This window comes from Tachypleus tridentatus, chromosome 7 (genome assembly GCF_004210375.1).
Source record: "Tachypleus tridentatus isolate NWPU-2018 chromosome 7, ASM421037v1, whole genome shotgun sequence".
NCBI lineage: Eukaryota > Metazoa > Arthropoda > Merostomata > Xiphosura > Limulidae > Tachypleus > Tachypleus tridentatus.
Genome location: NC_134831.1, coordinates 87351117 through 87373945, shown reverse-complemented (window position 1 = coordinate 87373945; position 22829 = coordinate 87351117). Strand labels below are relative to the sequence as shown.

The window sequence follows — 22829 nt, the reverse complement described above, 5'->3', positions numbered from 1 at the left end:
GCCAACATACAGCGTCGACCCTTCCTCGTGCAAAGGTGAAGACACTTATGATGGCTACGGCCACATTTGTTGCCATTATGATTACCAATTTGCCGTGCACCATCCAAGAGATGGTGATGGCCTTTGGAAATCCAAAAGTCTTCGACAAGAAAACAGTGGCATCATCTCAGCCGGTAACAGCTGTATTAATCCTTATATATATTTATCTTTCATTCCAAGCTTCATGCGTGGAATTGTTTCGTTTCTTCTATTAGCGCTGTCAAAAGTAGCACCACGTCGAGGATCCGACCTTGGCAGTCAAAACTTTCGAGAAAGCAAATTAGGTTTAAATAATGTCTTTCATTTCACTGATAATGTTACTGTTTACTACAACATAGATATATAAACATGAAATATAATAAAATATATCGTGTTTTTTAGGCGTACAAGCTTTCTATGAAATAATAGTGGCTAAGGAATGGTGCTCAGTGCTTGTTCATATAAAGTGTTTATTCTGCTCCAAATAGATTGACCAACACCAAGTGGTGTTTATTTTTTTCAATTTTCTTTCTTCGACATCTGCTGAGTCCACCAAGGGGAATCGAACCCCTGATTTTTAGCGTTGTAAATCTTTAGACTTACCGCTGTACTAGCGTGGGACATTATTCGTTTGTACGACCAAAACACAGGCTTAATTTATCTTGTAGAAAAGCTGCAGATGTATCAAGGATTTTAAATATATAAATAAACTGTATGGATAGTAAGTAATTAACAGTGGTGTAAATAATTAAAACAGATTTGTATTGTTTATTCTACGTAGAACACTGACTTACACCGTTAACTTTAAGACTCAAGGTAGACACTGAGTCTTCAACCTATTCTCTGTGTTGCTGTTGACACAGTTTCTATCACCCATTTCTAGCTGAGGACACACCAAACGGAATAATTTGAAAACGAGGCCTCTCACTGGAAGTGAAAGTTCGGTGATCGTTTTTCTTGAAAAACAGACCAAAAATAGAAACCAAAACCTATTCAGCCACACCGTGCTTTCAGTCTAATAATATATATACCATGGACAAAGTAACTGGTTTTTCTCGTGCAGTTAATTAGATGTATAAGAGACGTGAAATGTGTTAGCATTTCTGAATGCAATCCATAAAGGAGCTTTATTAAAAGCAAGGAAACTGGATGCTGCGTTTTTGGTGTGTTTTTTGTATGGAAGCAGTAGATAAATGTCAGGAAACATTTACAGTTGGTTTCTTTATCTTTTGACGAGTTCCATTTCTCACCGTTTCGTTTGTTGATCGAGTACCGACCGTCTCGGCAGGGTAAACATAAGGAAAGAACACGACTTCCTCACCCATTCCAAGAGCAAACGTTAGCATTTTATTATCTCTCATCTGAATGAAAGTTAGATTTTTCTGTTTCAAATGGTTCGTTTTCGTCTTTCGTTTCTTATTTCAACAAAAGCACTCACAGAGTGAAGTAAAGTTTTTAGATCAGTAAAGCAACAACTAAACTGACCTTTCTAAAGCATTTCCCTATATTTCATCCTAATGCGTCACTTTAAAAATCTTATCCAAGTTTAGCATACTCCATAAATCAGTGCATGCATCAGTATATTATGCATATTCTATCGAAAGAGTACAAAGAAATTAAAACAGATGGCGCCACACAAACGTCTGTAGGTGTGTTTCTCCCATCAAAGCCACATTGGTCTATCGAACTTCCCTTTTAATTCCGCAGACTTACTTCTGTCCCACCAGAGGACGCAAACTTCTGATCGGAAGTTATTGATAATTAACATACGGAATAAAAAAACATTTTGTGCTAAATGTGTATTAATAACGCTCAAAATCAACTTTCGATACACGTGATGGGCATCGTACAGAGATCCCATTGTGTAACAACAAACACTCAAATCAATAAGTATCAGTCAGATTCAGGTAATTAAACAAATAAATATGTTCAAGTTATTTTAATTTTTCACAAATATTCATATGCATCACGAAAAAACCTTCCGAGGTTATGTGATTATAATATCGTTTTCATTTCTCTCCCGACAAAGAAAGGATTTTTTTTTCTAAAACATTTAAACAGAGTAAGCAATGTTAGCCCGGCATGGCCAAGTGTGTTAAGGCGTTCGACCCGTAATCCGAGGGTCGCGGATTTGAATCCCAGTCGCACCAAACATGCTCGCCGTTTCAGCCGTGGGGGCGTTATAATGTTACGGTCAATCCCACTATTCGTTGGTAAAAGACTAGCCCAAGAGTTGGCGGTGGGTGGTGATGACTAGCTGCCTTTCCTCTAGTATTACACTGCAAAATTAGGGACGGCGAGCGCAGATAGCCCCCGAGTAGCTTTGCGCGAAATTCAAAACGAACGTGAACAATGCTTTCCAGGTGGAGTATAGAAAATAGTACTTCTATAGCGTAAGGATACATTTCAAAGACAGTGACGGTCAAATCTCGATTATCGGACAGACAAGAGTGGCCCAGGAGTTAGCAGTGGGTGCTGTTGGTTAGCTAATTTCCCTTTAGTCTCTCAGTCCAATATAGAGAACGACTATATGAACCCTTATGTAGTGTTGCACAAACATTTTCAATAAATAAAAAAGCAGATAAATTATGTGTTATCTACTGATAACTATGTAGCAAAAAAAATTTAGTGCATGATTTTGATTTAACACTTGTGAATTTAACACAGTTCTTTGGTTATTTTGTATTTAGTATTTCATAGCCACCAAAATTATACCTCTGCTTGGATTCTAAGTCCACGCACCACGCGGTATATTTCTAAATTTTTCACTGATTGAAGGTTTGGTGTTTCTTTGAGTAACATTAAAAGAGCATTTGGAATATCATTCCTTTAAAAAAATCGTTTAGTTCAGTCAAGTGGTAATGTAAAGAAAAAATTCAATGGTTGCAAACTGAAATCGAATTTTCGACCCGGATGACACTTTATTCGCGCGTGCGTGAAGCAACTGGGAAGAGCAGGTTTTAAATCCAATGGTGTAATAGATTGTTGCTTTTATAAAGCAGCCGAAAGTGTAGAGCGTGTTTATGGAAATCATATCTACGATATTATCCTATTCAATTCTTAGTCTAGCACGCTAACCACCAGGCTGCGCACAGTTTGACTAGATTGGAACTTTTGTATTTGGGGTAATATATAAAAGACATGCCCTAGTGTCAACGCTATGAACTAACTTCACTATAAAATCATTCTTAAAACCTAAACGTTAAATTTAAGTAAAGAGAACAAGGAAAATTCTTAATAATATAAATTATACAAATGTTTCTTCGAGTATTTTGTTAACAAGCACAACATGCAGCACACTATTTGTGCTGGTAGAATAGCGGTAAGATTTTGTACTACAACGCTAAAATCCGGAATCCTAATCCCCACAGTAGACACAGCAGACAGTATTTCATCCAAAACGAAATTTCGTGCAAAGTGATTTAAAATAGACTATGTATAACATTAATTGTAAACACAAATATATATATATATTCCTGATGTTCTAAAACACGTAGATCAAAGAAAGTCCTACAATAGTAACAATAATAATACCACTATAATATATTATCGTGTTAACATGAATTTCTGGGTTATAGATTTCTCGTTTTAGTTGGTGCGACCTCCACGCCAAAGTATTTTTTATTGTATTGTTGATATGCACCTCACAATAAAGGTCTTGGAGCCTAGTTGTAGTTAGGAGTGAATCATCACAATGGACAATATGCCAAGTGCCCCTTTAGGGACTGAACTAGAATTGTTTGTGATATAATTTCTAAAGTTTAACTCTGAGGTGTGAAACTCGTTTTAGTATAATGTGTTTGACCCTCTGTAGGTTTGTTCATACGTGTCTTTAAATATCGAACAACGATTAAAAGCAGTTGAAATGTCAGAGAAATCGGTTTAAAATTGTTCCGTCAGAAAGGAAACTGTTTGATATTAGAAACCTTAAACCATCTTTTTGGTCAGAATCATAACTGCACAGGTACCTTATTTAAGTACCATAGATGTTCTTTCTATGATCACTGCGGTGAATTGGCAGTAAGTGTCCGGACTTACAACACTACGTTCCAAAATTCGATTCCCCATGGAGCGAATAACATTTAGTTCTGAGTAGCTTTTCATGTTTTTAAATAAGAATTTTGACTCTCATATTTTCAAAAATACAGCAACAATATACAAGCAAAAATGTCCATAAGCACCATTATATAGAAACTATTTTAAACAATCGTGTTGTTGAGAATACAGATTTGGAACGAATTCCCTCAGCTGCAGGTAGGCGGCGCCAGTAAACACATCACGAAGCTCTTCTGTGGGGTAGGTGTATATATATCAGGCTTAGAAGGTGCGAGAGAGACTGTCGAATAGACAAGAACTATGGACAAACGTTATCACAAGGGTAGGAAATCTGGTCTTCTGTGTCCACCACAACAGGTGATACACGAGTGAGGTTTGTTATCAGGTTTATTAATCTCATGGTCTGGCCTGGCATAAATGTTTAAAACAAATGATTTTCTTAATGTTAAGTAACTCCTCTAGTGTCATATAATACGTCTGGGTATAATACCATACATGGGATTTTGTATTTTTATTTTTTTTTCTCATTTTCTTCTACTTATTTGTTTCAACAAAACGTGAATTGAAGGACGTAGAAGTTTTGTTTGTTTATAAATTTTGCGCAAAGCTATTCGAGGGCTACCTGCGCTAGCCGTCCGTAATTCTGCAGTGTAAGAGTAGAGGGAAGGCAGCTAGCCATCACCATCCACCACCAACTCTTGGGTTACTCTTTTACCAACGAATAGCGGGATTGACTGTCACTTTATAACGCCCACACGGCTGTAAGGGTTAGTATATTTGGTGCGACGGGGATTCGAACCCGTGGTTTACGAGTCGAACGCCTTAACCCACCTGGCCATGCCGGACCTTATAGAGATTTTCTTTTCAACTAAAGTAAGTTGATATGAGCCAGTAACTTTCGTTTGAAAACATTTAGTTAAGTATAATGGTGAAAGTGGAAGAAAGTTTCTTATTCCTGTCATGAACTTGTACTTCGTGTTTTATAATTAATTTATGACTCCACTGTTATCATGCAATACACTCCAGTACATGTAAAATGATTCTTTGACATCAATTTGTTTGGAACAAAAATTCACAAGCGTTTTGGTTGCTTCTTGTGGCATAGTTTATCATACTAGACTTGTTCATTGAGGAAACCAGTCTTCCCAGTAGCACGGTGGTATGTCTGCGGACTTACAATGCTTGAAAACAAGTTTAGATTCTATATGTGGGCTAATAGCCTGGTTGAGAAAATATTTTATATAGAAGAGCGAACAACGTTTCGACCTTCTTTGGTCATCGTCAGGTTCACAAAGAAAGAGATAACTGACCGGAAGCTGACCACATGTTTGGAAGGGGTTGTGTAACTTCAAAACGGACTATCTGTGTCTGCTCACCAAACTTTTTTACCCATAAAACTAAAACCAAACACCTTTATACACTTAAAACTAAAACCAAACAACGTTTTACACTAAAAACTAAAACTAAACACCTTTTTACACGTAAAACTACAACCAAACAACTTTTTACCCTTAAAACTATAACAAACCAACGTTTTACACCAGAAACTAAAACCAAACAACGTTTTACACTTAATACAAAATCCAAACACATTTTACACTTAAAACTGAAACCAAACAAAGTTTTTTATATGCAAAAGAAACGATATATGCGAACGTTGTTCGCTCTTCTATGTAAAATATTTTCTCAACCCAAACGAGCCGTTTTTGCATATAAATTTCTCAACAAGTGGGTTTCTCGACATCACTGATTATTATCTAGTTTTGTGTCTAGTTTGCAGGTTGTAAGTACTAAAGTGGGGGAGAACCTGAGGTTTTACCACCAGACCTGGTGTGGTTGACAGAACCTAGTGTAGCTAGTAAGTAATTGTTTTTCTCACTCATAATTAGCATTTGTATTCGGAAGTAAATCAGATAATACAAAATGATCGTTAACCTCTAGAAAACTGAGTAAGTATGAAAGGTTAGCATGAGTGTTTGGTGGTTTAGAATAGGTGCCCAAAAACACCTTAACATTTCTGTAAATAAAGGGTGCAAGATAAACTAACTTTCCATGAAATCCATTACTTATTTTGCCCTGCAGCACTAAAGAGTCATAAAAACTAAACATGTGGTGAACAAACTATACTGTCTGTTTCATTTTCATAGCATCCATATCAGCTAGTACAATATTTCGCGTAGCGTGGGGCACTCCACCCTCATCTCAGGGAGGCATAAATTAACTGTGATGGGGCACAATAATGCATAGTTAAGTGTTTAGATATTTTTTTATTAATGAAAATAATAATTAATTACTACAATACATATAATGTTTTAATATGTATCTGTGAATTATATCTAATCACATAACTTTCCCTTATCTAAAAAAAATGGTGGCACGTGAAATCATGTTTCGTGCATAAAGAGTGATGACAAAAGTTTGGAAAATACTTTACTCGTACATCTGTATCTATACATATTGGAAAATACTTGACTAGTACATCTGTATCTATACATATGGAAAATTTTGAAAATCTAAAATTTTGAAAATCAAAATGAGTGGCCAACATTAGTGAACTTACATTGTAAAAACATTTGGTTCTACACATCTTATTAGGCCAAACTGAAATACAGATTGCTAGATTACCTCAAAGTTATATTTAACTATGTAATACCCAGGTACATCAAACCTGTGCAACCATTGTGTGGTTTGTTACATTGAATTGTTTAAAAAAGAAAGCCATTGGATGAAGTGGTTTGAAACTGCAGAATTTCTTTCCACAGGTAGCATCTGCGAAGAAAATGTTTTGTGTATGTGATATTTATATGAACTTATAGCTTTGAAATATGGAAAATATTTGTTGTGATACATTTTATTTTCTGTTTTTTGTCCTCTTACACTGTCTTAAAATTTTCCTATACTATTTTACAAAACTATATTGTTGTCCTTAATTTCAAAATTAATATACACAGCTTCACAGTTTTCTATCACTGGAATACAATAAAATAACTCAAGTTTTAAACAAACCAATTTTTTGAAGATTTTAAACCTAAAAGTTTCATTTGATACATGTAATAATTTTAAATCCTGTTTATATTCACTGTTTTTTAAATATTTTTTTAGCAATTTTCTTTACCAATTCAAGCAGTCACTTAAGCTAATATGAACTAGTGGAAACAAGGCTTAATACGAAGGCCTAACAGCAATACAAAAATTCATTTTTTTCAACAAAAACTTTTTACCCTTTCATACTGTAACATAATACTCCAAATAAAGTTTGAGAGGATAGAGCAAGCTTTAAGAATAAATCAGTATTATATTATTAAAATGAAACATTGTATATTTCACATCAGTGTTGTTTTGTACAACTAAGCCTAAAGTTACATCTGAACTAGAGATTGTTGTAGCCTAGTTGAGTATCTTAACTTTAAAATTTGTTTTCTGTAAATTAGGTAACGTGGCAGGTCTTAACCAAGCTATACATGATCGAAAAGTTGGAAAAGTTGTACCTCCATGGGTCGCTCATCAGAAAAGTAAAGAAGCATACCAGTGGAAGGATATTGCATCTCGTACTGAAGTAGTGTACAACAAAATCATACAATACCCTGTGCACAGTCTTGGTACTAAACTTAGCTGGTACATGCTCCTTCTTATAGAAACTGTTCTTCATATTTCTAGAGATTGCAGCTAAGACTTATCCAGCTTGAAAATATAATAAATAAACATGTCAAATACTTTTTATGAATTATACTGAACATTTTTCAGTACCTTTAGCATCATACAATCACCTTCCTCTGTGCTTACACTATTGTTATTTGTACAAAGCAATGTGATACTATTTGAATAAAAATACCTTCCCATATTTATCATACTGAACATTACTACAGTACTGGTTATGGCTATTGGAAAACTACCAAGTAAATAAATTGTAAGTTTCATACTGTATTCGACTGTGCACAATTTTAGGTATTGGTTCCTTTAAAAGTAAAGTCCTAACACCTTCTGTTTTGTCACTAGTCAGTCATTATTGTTGAAGAGGTGTGAAATAAGTGATTCATCAGAGCACATTCTATTCATATTTTCTCATCTTATGATTAAATAAATAGAGAGTTACAAACAGTTCATGTACCAGTTGAATAGTAAATAATAACGAGCAGTTCATGCACCAGTTGAATACTAATAATAACGAGCAGCTCATGTACCAGTTGAATATAACCAGTTGAATAGTAACAATGACAAGCAGCTCATGTACCAGTTGAATAGTAAGTAATTACAAGCAGCTCAGCTCAGCTCATGTACCAGTTGAATAGTAAACAGTTACACACAAACATCTCGTGTTCCAGTTGAATAGTTACCCAAACAACAGTTAGTAAACAGTTACACAAACAGTTCATGTTCCAGTTGAATAGTAAACAGTTAAAAGCAACTCATGTACCAGTTGGATAGTAAACAGTTACAAGCAAATCATGTACCAGTTGGATAGTAAACAGTTACAAGCAACTCATGTACCAGTTGGATAGTAAACAGTTAGAAGCAACTCATGTTCCAGTATAATAATAAAGGGGAATAAGAATCCCATGTCTTGTTATTTGGATAGTTTCCAAAATTATCATGATACTGAAAAAGATATTGTTGGTTAGAATGGTATGAAATGTATTTATTAGTTTACTATGTAGGTTAAATGTTGTTGTTTTTATAATTAAGTTGATTTCAACTATTTTGTATCAAAACACACCAAGTAATGTATATTTACACAAGTTAAGGACCAATTTTTACTAGTATTAGCCTATAAGGTTTTATATCATAGAAAAAAAGTGATTCTATTTTATTGTTATCTGACGTTAAGTTTACATTGGTATAAAAACTATTATTTCTTCCCTCTTCCACAGGTATCGACAAATTGGTGCAGTTGGAGGACTTTTTTTTGCTCTACTTCTTGTAGCGGAACATTTATTGTTTTTGTTATCTCAGTGGTTTAAACCAGAAGAGGTAAACACCCTTATTGCTATGTTCATGTATCAGAATATCTGTTTGTTATTGTAGACTTTTTAGTCCATTAATGTTTGTTTTCTTTACTAATAAGACAGTAGCATATAGTGACTACAGTAACATATAGCGTGTAGAATTCAGAGAGAATATAAACATATACACACACACATAAATACAGCATAAACCCATTTAAACAACAGAAATTATTATGTAAAGTATGCATGTATTAAGCAGACAGAGATATAATGTTAAAATATTGTGCAAAGAAATATTTCTATAAAAAGCCCATATGATCTTGTTATACTTAAAAAACATACACAACACACAGGAAAACATGTTGCATTAATGCCATATTTTTTTTTTATAAATTAGATGTCCATATTCTTATTCAACTGTGTTGGCATAGGAACAACTTGTTTTAAATCTAGTTTTCTTACTGCTTTTTCAAGTGGTACAGTACATCAAAATTTGATTCTTTTTTAATCTTAACAGTATTGCTTACTATGCTATCAGCCAGTTTTTAATCATGCTTCCATTTGTAATATTATTTAGTTAATGAATTACAGAGATGATATACACCTAATTTATAGTGTATATTCTGATATATTTGTTAATTGTTTGTACTTTGTATGAAATAAAATTTGTTCTTTACAAAGAACATTTGTTTCAGTATGTTTCACAATTCAGTACAGATTGTTTTATTAATTTACACATGCCCAACTTTCCTGCCTTTGTTCTACCTTCACAACTTTTTTACATTATCTCTCAACCACCCATATCCTCTCTTAAGCTTTTCATCAAAACCCTGAGGGATTTTGGGGGGATATCCTGTCCCTTCTTTATTCTATGTTGGCTTATTTCTTGTCTTTGGCTCTATCTCTGCATACGTAGTTTCTCTGTTGTTGGGACCGTCTAGACTGTGATGCAACCTTAACTCATACATGTTTACCATCATCTTATCTTAGGTGTTTACATATGGCCCACTTCTGTGGTAATACATACTGGACACAATCTCTGAGTCTTTTTGAATCATGAACTGCAGCAGTACAACAACAGTCTGTTATGTCTCAGTCAGAGCCAAGTACAGCACCTATTACCATTTCTCCTCCCACTTTTTCCCAACTCTTACTTGTTCCTTCTCCTTGAGGTCCTCATCTCATCGTATTCATTGACAATGCACATCACATCACCTGGTGGATTCTAATCTGGTGAGAGCTTGGCTTACCAATTTTCTTCATTACTGGCATCCTTTCAACATGGAACATTAAGGTCTTCAACTTTTATTGGAAGGATTCATAATCCCATTTTTTCCTTCCTCCAGTGTCTCCTATACCCATTTTCTTTCCTCCATATTGGAATCTCATGACCAGCCAGTGTCTGTTGGAGGTGGTTCAGAAACTATTATCTCAGCAGGACATTGAATCTGTTATATATCTTTCACCTAGTTTTATTCAAGACTCTTTGTTGTTCTTAAGAAAACCAGGACTGGAAGCCTATCATCAATTCGTCTTTCCTCAGTTACTTTGTTCAACTGTCCAATTTTACTGTTTCTTACCTGACAGTGGGCATTTTCTCTGGGCTTATGAATGACAGATATTGATGTCACTAGTGTTTATCTCCACATCCCTATATCCCCATGGTCTCATCAGTATCTTCAGTTCGTCCATCACATGGTGTTTTGTTCCCTTCTCTTCAAGCTTGCTTCTGCCCCTTATGTTTTTTGTCAGGAGGTCAGAACTTTTATTCACTATCTTCATGCTTTGGAGTTGTGATTGAGCCATTATATGGATTATTGGCTTCTTTTAGCTCCTTCCAAACTTAAGTTTGCTAACCATACCCATCAGCTTCTTCTAGTGACTGCTCAGATGGACATTTTACCTGTAGACTTCAGGATAGTAGATAAAGTTAAGAGATTTATCAAGATTTTACCAACACAAGTACTTTATAAACAAGTTAATGGATTTATCAAGAATTTACCAACACAGGTACTTTATAAAGAAGTTAATGGATTTATAATCAAGTTTATATCAATACAGATACTTTATAAATAAGTTAGTGGAATTATCATCAAGTTTATCTCAATACATATACTTTATAAAGAAGTTTATGGATTCATAATCAAGTTTCTATCAACATAAGTACTCTATAAAGAAGTTAATGGATTTATAATCAAATTTAATACTTTATAAACTTTAAGTTAGTGGATTTATAATCAAGTTTCTATCAACACAAGTACTTTATAAAGAAGTTAGTGGATTTATAATCAAGTTTCTATCAACATAAGTACTCTATAAAGAAGTTAATGGATTTATAATCAAGTTTATATCAACACAAGTACTTTATAAAGAAGTTAATGGATTTATAATCAAGTTTATATCAACACAAGTACTTTATAAAGAAGTTAATGGACTTATCATCAAATTTTTGTCAAATAAATTACTTTATTTCTCTTGTGTAGCTTTTTCTCCATGTCATGTCCACAAGGAAGGGACTTTGTTTATTGTTTTTATAATTTAGGTATTTCTGTATTGTTACGTTTAATGACAGGTCCTTTGCATTAAGAGATTAGAATCTAGATAACATAAGATTTTGATCTGTTTACAGAATATTGACAAAGCTACAGATGTTAGAAAGAAGTTCCAGTCTCATAAATCAGTACATAGTAAGAGATGACCTTTCTAACAGATATTGTAAGTCAGCATTTGTTGTTATTTGGTACTCCTTGTGTTGTCCTCTATACTGTTGTTAACTTATACATACCACATTTGTTTTCTACAGATCTAAAAACATAACAGCAAGGAAACTTCACTGAAAGTAAATAAGCTTTAATAATTTACATTAACAGTAGTCAAGTGCATGAAGTAACAGAATATTTCTGTAGATTTTCTAAGTGTCATATTCTTAAGATAAAACAATGCAACTTCTTTTGTTAATAAATACTGAACTCGTGAAAATCATTAAGATAATGAAAATGACATTCAAGATCATTTTTGTCTTTTTTTTTTTATGAAGTATTGAAACTTACATATTTATACTTAAGGTAACAGGCCTGCAACTTTCTGTCATTCTGTTCTGTCTTCAATTTGTCTGTTTTGAATTTCGCACAAAGCTACTCAAGGACTACCTGTGCTAGCCGTCCCTAATTTAGCAGTATAAGACTAGAGGGAAGGCAGCTAGTCATCACCACCCACTGCAAACTATTGGGCTACTCTTTTACCGAAGAATAGTGGGATTGACCATCACTTTATACTGCTCCCATAGCTGAGAGGGTGAGCATATTTGGTGCAACTGGGATTCAAACCTGCGACCCTCAGGTTACAAGTCGAACGCCTTAACCCACCTGGCCATGTTGGGCCCTGTCTTCAGTTAATAACGCTAAAACTTACTGTTTGTCTGGGTGTTGAAACATTTCCTACATCCTTGTTTAATATACATTTTAAAACTTTTTCAATATGTTATTTGTGTAGTTTTAATTTAAGACAACAATCAGCTTGGTTGTTTTTAGGAAAAATTCCTTTCAAGTAAAACATGATGTATTTTTATATATTTAAAACGGCTGGTATGGGTTGAGAAAATTTTTATGTAGAGGGGCAAACAACGTTTTGACCTTCTTCTGTCTCTGTCAGGTTCATAAAGAAAGAAAGAGGTAACTGACCGACAGATGACCACATGTTTGAAGGTGGTTGTGTAATTGAGTGTAGGAATGTAGAGGGTGTACTTGATGTTTGATTATATTTATTAATATAGTTTATGTATAAAGGTGTTCCTTTGTATTGGTATTCATGTTGTACTTTTATACAGTAATGTTAACCCTAAAAAGAAAGGCAATTGTTGTTTGTTTTTTTTAGTCTGTACCATCAGTAATGATCACAGATATGATTATATTTTGCTACAAATATAATTGATATTTAAGCTTTCCAGTAAAGGCACCTAAGTGATACACTTGTTATTGTCTTTGACTGTTTAATGAATGTTTGAGATAAAGATTTTACTTGAAACCAATCTCTCTCTTTGCTTCAACTTCAGTCAAGGTCAGAGAATTTAGAATTTTGCTCTACAGTACATTTCCTGGTGAACCTCCTGTTATTCTGCCAGTTACTCAATAGAAAACTGGTAAAATACCACATTTCATCACATTCTCTAAGTTTATTATTATTGACATTAGGTGGTGAATTACATGTTTTTTTTATTGTTGTTGTTTTTGTTTTGTTTTCTATGGATAAGTAAAACTGTGTTTTGGTAAAAAACAACTTTACATCCTTATTCTGTAACCTTCTAGTTCCCAGACCTCTTTGAATCTAATAATTAGATGACTTACCAATAATAAAATAGAATTACTTTGTGTACAGCTTTACATTCTTCCTCCTGTAAAATTCTTGACACAGATTTCATTCAACTTACTATTGGAAGGTTCTTTGTGTATGTGTGTTTTCTTTTAGCAAAGCCACATTGAGCTATCTGCTGAGCCAAACAAGACGAATCGAATCCTTAATTTAGCATTGTAAATCCGTAGACTTACCTCTGTACTAGTGGGGGCAGGTTCTTTGTCTTCATTTTCTTGTTGAAGTTACTCTTGTTATGAAGAAAACAAAATTTTCTAGATGCATCATTCTCTTCAGGAGTAGTTGGGAGGTTATCGTAATATATCGGTAGACTTGAATTCTTTGAATTTTTCCCTTGTACACTATTCTCTTGAATATTTTAAAAATCAAAACATTTAATAAACTCTGTTTCCAGTTGCTTTTAGTTTAAAGAGAATGTGCTGTTTAATCCTGGTTTTTCCATTTTCAAAATACATGGTTCATCCACATAACTGACTTTTAATAATTCACTCATCAGTATTTTCTTCCTTTCAAAAAATGTTTGAACTGGTTAAACATAGGTACACATTTCATTTCCTTGTATGAAACAGTGTTTTATTGTAAAAATTGTTTGCACTTGTTCCACCTTTTTTTGTGAACCTTCTTGAAAGTAGTGTATAAGAATTGTCTACACATTCATGCACACTTGTTCCACTTTTTTTTGTAGCCTTTATAAATTTATCCTGGAAAGGAAAATTATGTTACTTTCCCATCACAACTCCAATTTCTTTTACACTAGCCACAGTTAACTTTTCTGATAGTAACACTAGTACCTGCTTACATAAGTTAAGGAAAACATTTTAAGTCCTTTATTTGATCATTTGAATTATACAAGTGTAATAAGCCCTCATAAGATACAGTTAAAGTTTAACACTCTTTGTAAGTACAAAACAAATAATCTCGTAGATGCATTTTTGGTCAAAGAAGACTAAAATCTCATGGCAACAAATAACAGCAGCACTAAACTTAGCAGTAAGTGATACCCAAATACAAGACTGTTTTTCAAATACTGGTTTTAATAAAGTCAGTTATAGTCTTAATTAAGAATGAAATTTCAAATAATATGTAGTTGTTTAGTTATTAAGCATTATTTGGTAGCTACATAACATAATTTCTGGTTACAAGTAACATATTGCTTCAGAACATATTTTCAGCATAATAAAAAGTAACTTGTAACAAAAACTGATATTTCTGGGACCATTTTATCTATTCAGCTTCGTAGCTTCATGGTTTATGTTTTTTTTTATTTAAAGTCTCAGTAATTTCATTATTCCTATCTTTGATGGGATTGTTTTGTTTTAGGGTAATGTGCTAGACTCTGGATATAGAATTATTCAGTTACTTTGTCTTTCAATTTATTTAATTTTTACAGGAACTTTGAAACAAGTGCATCACTTTGGAACATATTTCGAATTCTGACAGAGTTAAAGAAGAGAACTGAAGTTTCATGGTGAAAATAAATAAAGTGAATCTGTTAATAATCTTTCAAACTGGTTAACAGACACAAGAAGATACCAAGATAGGAATGTACTTCAGGACTATCTGTACCAGTTTCAAGGGTGTTTAATTAGTTACCATAATCCAGAAGTGACAAAATATCTGAAGCATCTGTCTGACTTCATGTATGCATAAGGATGTATATTTAGTTTACTTTCTCCACGAGTATGTAATAACTTATACTACAAGTTACTAGTAATCGTTCTTCCTGTGTTTCAATCAAATCAAATCCATTACAATACCACAAGGTATCTCCTGTTCTTTAAGCTGTGGGTGTGTTACAAAAGAAGCAGTCAATCCCTTATCACAGGTGGTGGGAGAAGTACCACAACAGAAGTAACAATTACCACTTCCTCACCTACATTTTCTACAATGTGTAGTCGTATTTGTTTTCTTCTGATAAGTTCAGCTGCTGATGTCCAGTGCATGTCCAGTCATATCTAACAATGATGTCAGTGATGGTGTAAAGTTCAAAAATACAGAAATGTACATAAGTATCTGTACTAGCCTGACTCAGTTTTTTTTTTTTCCAATCACACAATAGATACATTTCACAACAGTTAAATATAGCTAAAGATCAAATTGTAGAGTCTTGAGTATCAATTTCAATTAGAGAATGTTTTGGTAAAACTGTACTTAAAGATTGGTTTAATGTTATACTTAATTGTTGCTTACTTCATGAATGAACCTGAATACTTGTTACTAATAACTATAACACAGGTTTGACATGGAGGTGTAATTGTAATGAATTTCCACAGCCAAGAAAATTGTATCTGTAAGACATAATGGGATTGCTAATAACATTGTGCTAACAAGTATCAAAAGTCCAATGCTAACTGAAATTTTGAAACACTGTTCAGCGTAAAATGCTTTAGTATTTGTTTAAGTTGCATAATTGATTATCTTGCATAGTATAACTGAAGTATTCTGCTTTCATACAATATTTGTTATTCTTGCATAACTTAAGTATCTTTCTTCATCATTGTACGTGTTACCGTTGTAACTATGGCTTCTTTAGGGTATTTGTTATAACACCGCTAAATGAACAGTTAACAACTTTGATTTCATTAGGGTATTTGATATGAAGCCACTACATTAACAGTTAACAACTTTGATTTCAGTAAGGTATTTGTTGTGACATCTCTGAGCGAGATTAACAGTGGCTACCGTATTATGTTGGTTGGCGGTTTATGTAAATTTCTGTTTGTTAAACGGTGTGTTACCTGTGGATTATCGATTAATGTATATGTTTGAGAGACTGTCATGTATTATGTTTATTCAAACATATAACAATAGAAAATCAGAAAAACCAACTTCAGTCATTAACTCTTTCACTGCAAAGTCCGACTGCAGTCGATCCTACGACTTTGTGACATTTGCGACTATCGTCAAATTTTTATATTGTCTTTTTTATTCATTAGGTAGCATCACTTTAGGGCAAATGCATAGCTTCCACTTAATAAGCCTTAGATGTTTATCTTGGAATATTTACTTATTCATGAATCTGATCACGTGATTAGTATTGTTTCCGGGATGCAGAAAAAGGGAAGAATGTTGTCAACAAAGTTTCCAAGATGGCTTCGTGTAGGTGTTCATCATTCACTGCAGCTCAAGTTTTGTAAATAACTCAGCAAGATTCAGACTCAAGCAGTGACTGCTTTGAGTATGAAAGCTCAGAAGAAGACTCGGAAAACAATGGTGAAGAAAGTAAATTAAGCACACAAAGAAAATTGAAAGTAACCAAGATAGTAGAGACAGTTAAAACCACGAGGGGGGCGTTGTTCCACTACAAGGGGAAGGTCGGTGAAATCACGGGGGAAGGGCCCGAGGAAACAGTTCAGGAATTCCACCCCAAGTACAGTCCCAATCTCTGCCTGAACCCAAACCATCGACCATTTCAGAACAGGATCTCGGTGGGAAACACTGGAAGAAATGTAAAAGTTTGAACACGATTGGTTACCCAACTATGTATGTTCCAAACAAACAAGGAAAATGTGATGTTTATATGCTCATTTGTAATGAAAATATAATTTTTTATGTAATGCACTCCTATTTACAGTACTAACACGCAAAAATAATGTGACAACCAACATGAGATAATAATAATAAGTTGACAGCAAAAGAGTTAAACAACAAGGTTCCAAGCTCAGGGTCTTACATACAACCTCTTTAGAGACTGTAACAAATTATACAGTTCTTATATTCTTGGAGAGTTATTCCTATGAAACTGGTATGAAGACTTACCAATGAACACCAATTACAGAAAAAATAAAATCTAGTAATATTAAAAGTTTACATAAATAAGTGTTTGGACCTAGACATTAAGTTATTTCACACTCTTCTTTATAAGGAATTACTAAATAAACTTTTATTTTTGAATGAACGTAAATAACACAATAATTTACTTTTCTCTTACAAACAACATTAATTTGGCAAAAATATTATTGTTTTGGAATCTCAATAGATGGCGAAAGAGACAGAGCGTTAGTTTAATTATCCGAAGAGTATGTGTAAAAGTTTTCTTTTGAATATCGCGCAAAGCTACACGAGGCTATCTGTGCTAGCCGTCACTAATCTAACCCACCGCCAACTCTTGGACTACTCTTTTACCAACGAATATGGAATTGACCGTGACATTTTATAATGACCCCAAGGCTGAAAGGGCGAGCATGTTTGGTGCAACGGTGATTCGAATCCGCAACCCTCAGATTACGAGTCATGTATAAAGGAAATCTAAAAACATTTTGCAACAAATTAATCCTAATGGTATTTCACTATCGTAAACTCAGATGTATGAAGTGTAATTAACTTTATAAAAGTAAGTCGTAAGTCACAGCAGTAAGCATACGGACCTTTAAAAGTAAAATCCGGAATTCGATTCCTCAAGGTGGACTGTGTAACTAAAATATCACTCATACTTATTGTATTCTTTGAAATATAAACCTTGATCAAACATTTTTTACCGTTCTAATATCGAATAAAAGAAACTATTTAGAAGCACCATTTTCTGTTTACTTTTGTTAGAAAGAGCACAGGCTTTCTTGTGACCAGCGGTAAGTCTTACAGCTCACACCGCTAAAAACCGATGGTGGGCACGGCACAGACAGCCCATTCTGTAGCTTTGTGCTTAAAAAAGAAACATAAAAATAAATTTTATCTTGGTCTTTATCAGTACAAAATGTAGATAAACAGATATTTTATATGTAAACTCTAATACAATTTACACATTTTGGAGAAGAGAAAATTTCACCGTACGCTTTGTTCTAATAAAGCGATATTTCTGACATATAAAATTCATCATAATTTATATGTTTTTGATGCGTTTGTTTGTAGGTAAGTAGAAAGCTTTGCAATAGACTATTTGTGCTGTACGCACAACGGTTAACAAAATTCGGTTTTTTAGTTCACAGACGTATTGTTGAACAATTAAAGGTCCTGGCCTGGCTCGGTGGTTAAGGCGCTCGACCCATAATCTGAGGATCGTGGGTTCGAATCTCCGTCACACCAAATATGCTCGCCCTTTCAGCATCGGGGCGAAATAATGTGACGGTCAATCTCACTATTCGTTGGTAAAAGAGTAGCTCAAGAGTTGGCGGTGGGTGGTGATGACTAGCTGCCTTCCCTTTAGTCTTGCACTGCTAAATTAGGGACGGCTAGCGCAGATAGCCCTCGTGTAGCTTTGCGCGAAATTAAACAAAAATGAAGGAAAAACTATCAGGTCATCCCATAGTAATTTTCAAAATGTAATACAGAAAGTGTATTATCATTTTGTCTTTGCAAAAGGCTTTAATGACTGAAATATGTAGTAAGACGTGTATAAAATGTTCACACAAATTAAAGAAACTAACCCAACTCCACTTTTAGATCATTTATCAAATAAACCATTATGAAGATGGATGTGACTGAGGAGCACATTAGGCATATAATGCTTTATGAATTTAAAAAAGACAACCGTGCAGCCGAAACTACACGAAATATTCAAGTTGTTTACGATGCGAAGCCTCTCAATGAAAGAAGATATCGAAGGTGTTTTCAGAAGTTCAGATCAGGTGACTGCAATTTATGTGATGCGCCACGATCAGGTCATCCTATATAGTTTAACGATGACTTGCTGCTGGCTGCACTTGATGGAGACTGTGCTGTAACTGTTAAAGAACTGGCACAGAAGCTAATTTCACACCATTCAACAGTTCACCGTCATCTACAGCAGCTAGAAAACGTTTCAAAACTTGGCAAAAGGGTCACACATGATTTGAAAGAAGCCAACCTTAGAGCAAGAGTGGACATTTGCACTTCTCTGCACTCTCGTAAATGTAACTCACCTTTTTTGGACAGGTTAGTGACTGGAGATGGAAAATTGATATTTTATAAAAATTGTTAAGTGCCGCAGACAATGGCTACGTGCAGGTGAACTGGCTAAAGCACAGCCCAAAATGTACCACCACCCTAGGAAAGTCTTGTTAATCTTTCGGTTGGATATTGTTGATGTGATTCACTTTAAATTGCTGCTATTAATGTAACGATTACATCAGACTTCTATTGTCAACAGTTAGAGCGCTCAAAGGTTGCACTGAAAGAAATGAGGCCTGCTTTGATCAGTTGTAAAGGTGTTGTGTAACACAAGGATAATGCACGGCCTCATACAGCAAGGATCACATCTGCAAATATTGAAGAGCTAGACTGAAAAGATTTCCACAACTTCCTGATTCTCCAGACCTTTCCCCATCTGATTATCATCTATTCCAAATAAAGTTTGAGAGGATAGAGCAAGCTTTAAGAATAAATCAGTATTATATTATTAAAAGGAAACATTGTATATTTCACATCAGTGTTGTTTTGTACAACTAAGCCTAAAGTTACATCTGAACTAGAGATTGTTGTAGCCTAGTTGAGTATCTTAACTTTAAAATTTGTTTTCTGTAAATTAGGTAACGTGGCAGGTCTTAACCAAGCTATACATGATCGAAAAGTTGGAAAAGTTGTACCTCCATGGGTCGCTCATCAGAAAAGTAAAGAAGCATACCAGTGGAAGGATATTGCATCTCGTACTGAAGTAGTGTACAACACAATCATAAAAGACCCTGTGCACAGTCTTGGTACTAAACTTAGCTGGTATGTGCTCCTTCTAATAGAAACTGTTCTTCATATTTCTAGAGGGTGCAGCTAAGTCTTGTCCAGCTTGAAAATGTAATAAATAAACATGTCAAATACTTTTTATGAATTATACTGAACATTTTTCAGTAGCTTTAGCATTATGCAATCACCTTCCTCTGTGCTTACACTATTGTTATTTGTACAAAGCAATGTGATACTATTTGAATAAAAATACCTTCCCATATTTATCATACTGAACATTACTACAGTACTGGTTATGGCTATTGGAAAACTACCAAGTAATTAAATTGTAAGTTTTATACTGTATTCCACTGTGCACAATTGTAGGATTGGTTCCTTTAAAAGTCCTAACACTTTCTGTTTTGTCACTAGTCAGTCATTATTGTTGAAGAGGTGTGAAATAAGTGATTCATCAGAGCACATTCTATTCATATTTTCTCATCTTATGATTGAATAAATAGAGAGTTCATGTACCAGTTGAATAGTAAGTAATGACAAGCAGCTCATGTACCACATGAATAGTAAATAATAACAAGCAGCTCATATACCAGTTGAATAGTAAACAGTTACCCAAACAGCTCATGTACCAGTTGAATAGAAAACAGTTACCCAAACAGCTCATGTACCAGTTGAATAGAAAACAGTTACCCAAACAGCTCATGTACCAGTTGAATAGTAAACAGTTACAAGCAACTCATGTACCAGTTGCATAGTAAACAGTTACAAGCAGGTCATGTACCAGTTGGATAGTAAACAGTTACAAGCAACACATGTTCCAGTATAATAATAAAGGGGAATAAGAATCTCGTGTCTTGTTATTTGGATAGTTTCCAAAATTATTATGATACTGAAAAAGATATTGTTGGTTAGAATGGTATGAAATGTATTTATTAGTTTACTATGTAGGTTAAATGTTGTTGTTTTTATAATTAAGTTGATTTCAACTATTTTGTATCAAAACACACCAAGTAATGTATATTTCTACAAATTAAGGGCCAATTTTTACTAGTATTAGCCTATAAGGTTTTATATCATAGAAAAAAAGTGCTTCTATTTTATTGTTATCTGACGTTAAGTTTACGTTGGTATAAAAACTATTATTTCTTCCCTCTTCCACAGGTATCGACAAATTGGTGCAGTTGGAGGACTTTTTTTTGCTCTACTTCTTGTAGCAGAACATTTATTGTTTTTGTTATCTTAGTGGTTTAAACCAGAAGAGGTAAACACCCTTATTGCTAGTGTGTAGAATTCATAGATAATATAAACATATATATACACACACACATAAATACAGCATAAAACCATTTAAACAACAGAAATTATTATGTAAAGTATGCATGTATTGAGCAGACAGAGATATAATGTTAAAGTATTGTGCAAAGAAATATTTTTATAAAAAGCCCATATGATCTTGTTATACTTAGAAAACATACACAACACACAGGAAAACAAGTTGCATTACTGCCATATTTTTTTTATAAATTAGATGTCCATATTCTTATTCAACTGTGTTGTCATAGGAACAACTTGTTTTAAACCTAGTTTTCTTGCTGCTTTTCCAAGTGGTACAGTACATCAAAATTGATTCTTTTTAATGTTAACAGTATTGCTTACTATGCTATCAGCCAGTTTTTAATTATGCTTCCATTTGTAATATTATTTAGTTAATGAATTACAGAGATGATATACACCTAATTTATAGAGGTGTGATAAACATACAGCATTAGTAGTGGTGTGAAGAAAAATGGATGTTCTAAATGGGCTGTATGAAGGAGGAATAAAAAAAGGTGTTGCTGGACAGTGTTTTTTTGTGGATTGAATATGTTTGTACCGTAAAATCCGTTTACCGAAAAAGATACCCTGTAATCACCATGGTGAAGGTGAGTTCTGAGTGAAGTTATTTGCATTATAACTATGTAATAAAAAGCAAACACTTCTAAGTCCAGATCCAAATGTGAGATTTGTTCCCCCCTCATATGACAGAATAGCCTACTCAAACAAGACTCACTCATTTCCTACATTTTAAATGTTATAATCAATAATATATTAATGGTATTAACACTAGCTGATTCGAATAACATACTTCCCTCTTCTCGCAAAATTAACTATTTTCATCCAGTGCTGCAATCTATATACAGTTTTTTTCTTTACACATGCCCAACTTTCCTGCCTTTGTTCTACCTTCACAACTTTTTACATTATCTCTCATACCCTGATTTTGATTATCATGAAAACCCTGAGGGATTTTGGGGGATATCCTTTCCCTTCTTTATTCTATGTTGGCTCATTTGTCATCTTCGGCTCTGGCTCTGCATATGTGGTTTCTCTGTTGTTGGGACCTTCTAGATTGGGATGCAACCTTAATTCATAACCATTATCTTATCTTAGGTGTTTACATAGGGCCCATTTCTGTGGTAATACATATTGGACACAATCTCTGAGTCTTTTTGAATCATGAACTGCAGCAGTACAACAACAGTCTGTTATGTCTCGGTCAGAGCCCAGTACAGCACCTATTACCATTTCTCCTCCCTCTTTTCCCAACACTTACTTGTTCCTTCTCCTTGAGGTCCTCATTTCATCGTATTCTTTGACAATGCACATCACATCACCTGGTGGATTCTAATCTGGTGAGAGCTTGGCTTACCAATTTTCTTCACTACTGGCATCCTTTCATCATGGAACATTAAGGTCTTCAAGTTTTATTGGAAGGATTCATAATCCCATTTTTTCCTTCCTCCAGTGTCTCCTACACCCATTTTCTTTACTCCATATTGGAATCTCATGACCAGCCAGTGTCTGTTGGAGGTGGTT

At 34.1% G+C, this 22829-nt stretch overlaps 2 protein-coding genes across 15 annotated transcripts in view; one reads left to right on the top strand and one right to left on the bottom strand.

The window, feature by feature from the left end:
• Positions 1-22829, bottom strand: part of LOC143256124 (exocyst complex component 6-like) — a 415504-nt gene that overhangs the window by 208464 nt on the left and 184211 nt on the right. The window lies entirely within an intron of this gene.
• Positions 4303-22829, top strand: part of LOC143256119 (uncharacterized) — a 60543-nt gene continuing 42016 nt past the window's right edge. For 2 of the 14 annotated variants that reach the window (XM_076512880.1, XM_076512869.1), the window contains exons 1-4: positions 4311-4447; positions 5848-5932; positions 7506-7689; positions 8943-9042. The gene's annotated coding sequence lies outside the window, so the exon portion shown is untranslated. Of the gene's footprint in view, positions 4448-4717; positions 4948-5847; positions 5933-7505; positions 7690-8942; positions 9043-19756; positions 20013-21134; positions 21896-22829 lie in introns of those variants that run through there. The other 12 variants (XM_076512878.1, XM_076512867.1, XM_076512870.1 and 9 more) reach the window with 11 other exon arrangements.